This window comes from Microtus ochrogaster, unplaced genomic scaffold (genome assembly GCF_000317375.1).
Source record: "Microtus ochrogaster isolate Prairie Vole_2 unplaced genomic scaffold, MicOch1.0 UNK6, whole genome shotgun sequence".
Lineage (NCBI taxonomy): Eukaryota > Metazoa > Chordata > Mammalia > Rodentia > Cricetidae > Microtus > Microtus ochrogaster.
In genome coordinates this window covers 13,934,340-13,941,980 of record NW_004949104.1, presented here as the reverse complement: position 1 = coordinate 13,941,980, position 7,641 = coordinate 13,934,340, and the positions used below count along the sequence as shown (strand labels likewise).

The 7,641-nt window shown below is 43.8% G+C and overlaps 1 pseudogene; it reads right to left on the bottom strand.

Moving 5' to 3' along the window:
• Window positions 1-3,748: 3,748 nt before the first annotated feature.
• Window positions 3,749-3,903, bottom strand: LOC113458184 (annotated as a pseudogene).
• Window positions 3,904-7,641: the final 3,738 nt, after the last annotated feature.

Below are 7,641 nucleotides of genomic sequence, written 5' to 3'. Positions count from 1 at the left end.
GAGTTGGGTGGGTAAGGAGATGGGAAGATCTGGGAGGAGTGGCGGTAGGGGGAGCTGTGATCAGAATACATTGTTATTTCCCATTGAAAACAACTCTGCGATGTAGAGATAGAAAGACAAATAACTCAGTGGTTAAAAGCATTTGCTGTTTAGTTTTATAACTACGTAAGCCAGCAGCATCTGCACAGAGGAAACCTCAATTGAGAAATGCCTCATAAGACTGAGCAGTAGGCAGGCCTGTAGGGCATCATTTTCTTACCTAATGATTGATGTGGGAGTTATCAGCCAATTGTGAGGGGTGCCACCCCTAGTTTGGCAGTTCTGGGTGCTATTAGTAAGAAGGCTAAGCAAACCATGGTGAGCAAGCCTCCTCCACGGTCTTTGCATCAGCTCCTGCCTCCAGGTTCCAGTCCGTCTGAGTTTCTACCTTGGCTTCCCTCAATCAACTGTAATTTAATATGTGTGAGCCAAATAAGCCTTCCCCCAGCACCACAAGTTGCTTTGGCCATGGTGTCTCATCACAGAATCAGGAACCCTGATGAAGACGTAACTTGTTGCTCTTGCAGGGGGGATCCAGACACCCTCTTTTAGCCTCCAGGGGTACCAGGCACACATGATGGTACATACACACAAACACAAACAAAACACTTGTGCACATAACATAAATAAATCTAAAAAGGAGAAAGGAAGGAAGTTTTTTTAAAAATTCTGTATCACATGAAAGGTTTGTGGCTGCTTCCTTTCTAGCGCCTAGAGAGTACTCGTTAAACAAAGCTTACTGAAAACTTGAATTATGAGGGTTTCTGAACCATATTGGGACTCTTTGGGATTTGCTGAAGAATGCCGCATCATTCTATTGGCCTACAGACCGATTTCTCACTTTACATTAATTAATTCAAAAGTTCCATTTGCAAGGGCACTTCCCTCTCTACTCATTAACACTTAACACAGGGAAAGTGAGCTGCATAGCTTTCCATGAGGTCTGCAGAGCAAGCGTTGCTTCTTAGCTTTGCCCTTCACTGGACCCCTCTTAGATGCCACAGAGAGGTGTAAATTTTCTACCGTGTTTGTAGTCTACATGCACTGTAACTTAGTGCAATTGCATTGTGTTCTTTTCGTTTGTGTTGATAATGGCTGACCTCAGACACTTGTTTAGTTTGTGTTGATAATGGCTGGCTCAGACACTTGTTTGTGCATCGTTTTGTTTGCTGGCCTCACCTAAAGAATAAGCCTGTGCTTATTCTTGTTTTTTGTTTTGTTTTGTTTTGTTTTTTTGTTTTGTTTTTCAGCCTAAGGTTTTCTTTTTTCTTTTTTTAAATATTTATTTATTTGTTATGTATACAATATTCTGTCTGTGTGTATGTCTGCAGGCCAGAAGAAGGCACCAGATCCCATTACAGATGGTTGTGAGCCACCATGTGGTTGCTGGGAATTGAACTCAGGACCTTTGGAAGAGCAGGCAATGCTCTTAACCACTGAGCCATCTCTCCAGCCCCCATAGCCTGTGCTTATTCTTGTTTTACACAAATATATGTGTGTGAGACCACCGTATAGAGAATTTCTTGTTTCTCGGTTGTATCAGTATTTCTTTCCTACTGCTTCCTCTAAAACAAAGTGGTAAGCTTTCTGTAATCAGACTTTCCCTTGGGCCCCCAGTTCACAAATAACAACATGGAGACTTACTGTTCATTACAAAAGTTGGCCTTGGCTTAGGCTTGTCCCACTTACTCTTAAAACTTAAAAGAAAGTCCATATTTTTTATTAATCTACACTATACCATGTGGCTTTCAGCTCTCTCCTATTTTGTGTGTCTGACTCGTTCCATGTCTCCATGGCGTCTCTTGGGTTTCGATTCCTCTCCTACTTCCTCTCTCTCCCCGGAAGTCCCGCCTACACCTCCTGCCTAGCTATTGGCTGAGAATGGATGACTGACATACATGGGTGAAATCCTACAATAGAGAAAGAGTGAGAGGAAAAAGTCAGGGAATTCAATAGAGCGGATCTAGGTAGGTCCACTAGCTGGTACAAATATTCTATAGAACTGAACTATTTATAATAGAGAGAGATACACGGAGGACAAGTGGACCCTCTCCACTCTGTCTCCCTAACGTCTCTGGAAATCTAGAACTATTCTACTCTGAATTTTTATTCTTAACATCATTTCATACTATCCCTTGACTACAGAAAAATTTGCCCCAAAGTTTTACTGTGCCCATTGCTTCATTCACACCCTTAATTTGTGTTTATCTGAAGTCCAGCTTACCGCTCATGCACTGTGTTTTTCTTTCATCATGCTTTTTCAGTTCTGGAATAATTCAGCCTATGATGCATTTGTGTATCCCTCAAAGCCGAGATAAAGAAGACAGAACTGTGGCCTGGGACTAGGGATGCATTCCCATACTGGCACCTCATGCTATGTCAGCACCATCAAGATGTCAGAAGCTGGTTTATGCGTATGATGTGTCAAGATCCATTTAGCACCTCATATCAACCCCATAGACAGCCATTATCACCCTTTTACTGCTGATGAAATTGAGGTAGCATCTCTAATGAGGGAAACTATCAGAAGGACAAAGTCAATAAAGATGAGATGAGGTAGTGAGTGTGCTACCCAGCAGAGCACCCTGGGGTGTCTCATGTACTAAAGAGATGCCAGCTCTAATTTCATTTTGATTTTGGAAACCCTGCTCTCATTCCAAGCACAACTGAGTTCCTCCAGGTGCCTTTGTGGGTTTGGGTTCAACACAGATGCTTTCTTACTTATTTTCTGGGATGAAATTTTTAATAAGATGATTTCTTACTTCAGATGCAGTTGGAGGGGAAAACAGAGTTCCCAAGAACCTTTCATCCATTTTTCCCCGACATTAAAATGAAAAACTATACAGTACAGTAATGTCCTAGTCTATTGCTGTGAAGAGACACCACGACCATGGCAACTCTTACAAAGTAAAGCATTTTGCTGGGGCTGATGTATCGTTCTGAGGGTTAGTCCATTGTCATCCTGGCAGGAAGCATGGCGCAGGTAGCCGATCAGCCCTGCACCTGGTGAGCCGCAGTCCTTGTTTTCAGAGTTTACAAGTCCAAACCCAATCCTTTGTCAGATGAAAACTCTTCCACTGTCTCTCCCAATCAGAAACTCCCCTTTCCCAAGCATAGCGGTGCACGCCTTCAATCCCTCCGGAATCAGATGCAAGCCGATCTCATGAGTTTGAGGACAGCCTGGTCTACAGAGTGAGACCCTGTCTTTAAAAAGAAAAGAAAAAGTTTACCTTCTCAGCATCCTCGTGTGGCATCTTTCCAAGAAGTTTTTAATTTGATGAAACTGTCCACTTCTCTTTTTTAACATTATTTTTTTTATGTCTATAAGATGTTTTGCCTGGATGTGTGTCTGACCAGTGTGTGCATGCAGTGCCCACAGAGGCCAGAAGAGGGCAGCAGATCTCCTGAAAACTGGAGTTACAAGTGATTGTGAGCCTCCATGTGGGCCTAGAAACAAAACCTGGGTCCCCTGGAAGAGCAACAAGTGCTCTTAATTGCTGAGCCATTTCTCCAGCCCCTGATTCTAGTTTTATTAGTTGTTTTTCTGTTTGTTTGATTTGTCTGTTCTGCTTCTTTCTCGTTGCTGGTTTGCTGTGTCGGATACGGCAGATTCCTTCCTAGCTCTCCTTACTCAATTGTCCTCAAGACATTTAGCCTTTCCTGCACTGCTTTGTGGATGATATCATTTTCTGGGGTTTTTTTTGGGGGGGAGGGGTGGAGCAGGAACACAGTCCCCAACTACCACAAATTATGCAGTCAAGTTTCCTGAACTTGGGAAAATCACAAGGGTCAGCACATCCCAAGTGCAATGGATAAATCACCCAGGAAGCCTTTTCTTTCAGACTTTTTCTTTTATGTTGCTTACTTTTTCATTATTACCACTGGATTTCTCATCCATTTTGCTGGGTTTTTTTTTTCTATGTTGTTGTCTTTCTGGTGTGGGAGGTCCTTCTGTTTATGTGTTGCTTTTTTTGGTTAATGAATAAAGACACTGTCTTGGCCTGTGATAGGGCAAAGTAGAGCAAGGCAGGGGAAATTATACTGAATGCTGGGAGAAAGAAGGCAGAGTCAAAGAGATGCCATGTAGCCCTGACAGAGGCAAATGCTTGGGACAGAACTTCACCTGGTAAGCCATAGTTACTTGGCAATACACAGATTAATGGAGATGGGCTAGTTTAGGATATAAGAGTTAGCCAGAAATATTGGCCAAACAGTATTGCAAATAATATGGTTTCTGTGTGGTTATTTTGGGGCTGAGCAGCCAGGAGCTAACTAGTGGCCTCCTGCAATACCTTTCTTCTCTGGGTCTGGATAGAATTCATCTTCTTATCTGTACCTCCCTCAAGGTCACTGATCACTTTTACCAGTAAACTTTTGAAGTCTTTCTCTGGCATTTTACCCATCTCCGTGTCTCTGGGTTCAGCAGCTGAGCTGGGATCTTTTTCTGTGTTGCACTTTGCACTGTTGACTTGGCTCCCTATTCGCTGGACTCAGTACCTTCCTGCTGAGCAGCCTACTCTTGAAGACTCAGCCTACTCTGCGAATGGAGAACTGCTTCTAGGTGGAGACTCCACTTCCCACAGCCCCGAGGGAGCTGTGTCCAGCTTCCTTCTCATCGTTGTGCCGCCCACATTTCCTCCGTACTTTGGTGTGCCCCCTCAAACCTGTGCAGATTCCCAAGTCTTCCCCCTTTTTTCTCATTGTGGAATAGAATCTATTGTTTCCTTGCTCTGACTCTCTCCTTCATTGGGCCACATGAGAATAGTTTCTAACCCACGGAATACCTGGAAGAAGAAGAAGAAAAGCATGAGACCACTAAGATCCCATTTTCCTTAGCCTAGACTTGAATTAAAAACCTGTAACATAATGAGTAGAGACAACCAAAGCCCAGAACCTCATTTCCTCAGGAAAGGGTTAGTTAACCTGTCTCACAGTTAACAGATGTTCTAGCCTTTGTCTCATGGTTTCTGTGAATTAGAAGATGATCACAGGTACAATGAAGAGAAATGTAGGCCTCTCCCCACACCACCCCTTAGGCCAGAGTGTAAGTAAATCTATTTTCCTTTATCAATTTCTGGTGGCTAATTTCTATTAAAATAAAAGGAAGTGGGATAGCAAATTGTATTGATCAAGACTCTGGTGTGTGAACTAAATGTGAACTAAAATTTCCAGAGGAGAAAAGATGTGTGTGTGTGTGTGTGTGTTTGTGCACATGTGTGAATGTTTGTACGTGTATGTACATGTGTGAGTGTTCATTTGCATGCATGTCCATGTGTGTGTATTGTGTACACTGTGCACGAATACATGCATATGTGTACATGCATGTGTATGTGTGTGTGTATGTGCACATGTGTCAAAGAGTCTACAAAGCTGATTGGTTAGAACTCTATAACTGTAAAGAGTTGCCTCTCTCTCTCTCTCTTTCTCTCTCTCTGCGCCTGTGACCAGGCCTTCATTCCATCATCATCATGGACTCTCTCCCTCCGAAACCAATGAGAAACATGAGAGCCTGTCTGTGACCACAAGGACCCACCCTCTGCGTGTGCTGAGACAGGTAGAGGAGTGGAGATATGAGTCTCTTCCCACATGACAGAAAATACAGTGAAGTCAGTTCCTAACCCAAGCTAGTTTCCCAAAATTTCATGGTCCCTAGGAAAAATAAACCCCTGTGCATCTTTGGAGAATAATAATAATAATGTTGCAGATTCAAGGCCAAAATCATCTTGGTCTCTCTTTAGTCCCTTAGTGGCCATTGACTACTTGTTGACTGCTTCCCCATCTGATCTGACATCCTTCTGCTAGGCAAACCCTTCGGACTGTATCACAGTATCCTAGAGAGTTGTGCTCCTACTGTGCCTCATCAGCTAACCTGCCCACCAATGCAGTTCCAGCCATCTTTTATTCTGCGTCTATAATGTTCATGTGTTGTAGGAGGTTGCTTGTTCATTCCTGGCTGCCCAGACCCCCGAAATAATCACTCAGAAACTAATTATTAAAATAACTGCTTAGCCAGTAGCTTGAGCATATTTTTGGCTAACTCTTATATCCTAAACTAACCCATCTCCATTAATCTGTGTATCAAAATATCACACTTATTCAAAACAAACCCTTCCAGAAGGCAGAAGGTTGAAATTTCCATAAAAGCCATAGTTACTTATAACTATGTAACTATAAGTAACACATAAACAGAAGGACCTCCCACACCAGAAAGACAACAACATAGGGAAAAAAAACCAGCAAAATAGATGAGTAATCCAGTGGTAATAATGAAAAAGTAATTGTTTTTAATTGAAAATAAGAATCTTAGAAATTTAAAGATAAGAAGAAAACTCTAATGTGTGGGACTAAAGATAAAATTCTGAGACCCTAACTTTTCTCAGCCTGCTGCGTTCATCTGTCTTCAACCTTCCCTCCTTTTTAAATCACCTCCTTCACTCTCTTCCCTAGTCATCCTCAGCCAGAACAAAATGATTTATTTATTTTTCTGTTTTATGTGATTGTGTCGCCTCCATCTATTTTGTGTACCATCTGAATGTGGTGCCCACAGAGGCCAGAAGAGGGCATCAGATCCCCTGAGGCTGGAGTTATAGATGGTTGTGAGCAGGGAATCAAACCTGGGTGCAGGGAATCAAACCTGGGTCCTCTGGAAGAGTGGCCCCAAGCTTTTAACTGCTAAGCCAGCTCTCCAGCCCTACAATAAAATCTTTCATCAAAAAGAAAGATTTCCCCCATCTCTTTTAAGATAAAACCTAGAGGGAAAAGAGATCATGACATCAGCCACACTCTCTGGTCAAAAACCAGGCTGAAAATATTGGTCACAGGGTTCCCTACATTGTATTAGAATTCTCTGGGATTTGTTAAAGAATTTCACATCATCCCATTGACTATAAACCAGAGACTTCTCACTTTAATTAATTAATCCAAAGTTTTCATTTCAAGAGCACTTCCCTCCCTGCTCATTAGCTTTTGACAAAGCCCACATTAATAAGCTTCTTCCTTTACCTTTTTGCATCTTATTAGCCTTAAATTCCCCAATCTTTTTTTCTTTTATCTTTTTTTTTTTATTAAAAGGGCAGATGGTCCTGGAGGACAGCTGGTCCTGGAGATCAGGTGGTCCTGGAGATCAGGAGGTCCTGGAGGGCAGGTGGCCCTGGAGATCAGGTGGTCCTGGAGGGCAGCTGTTCCTGGAGGGCAGGTGGTCCTGGAGATCAGGTGGCCGTGGAGATCGGGTGCTCCTGGAGGGCAGGTGGTCCTGGAGATCAGGTGGTCCTGGAGATCAGGAGGTCCTGGAGGGCAGGTGGCCCTGGAGATCAGGTGGCCCTGGAGATCAGGAGGTCCTGGAGGGCAGATGGTCCTGGAGAGCAGATGGTTCTGGAGATCAGGTGGCCCTGGAGGGCAGCTGGTCCTGGAGATCAGGTGGCTGTGGAGATCAGGTGGTCCTGGAGGGCAGGTGGTCCTGGAGGGCAGGTGGTCCTGGAGATCAGGAGGTCCTGGAGGGCAGGTGGCCCTGGAGATCAGGTGGTCCTGGAGATCAGGAGGTCCTGGAGGGCAGGTTGTCCTGGAGGGCAGCTGGTCCTGGAGATCAGGTGGCCGTGGAGATCA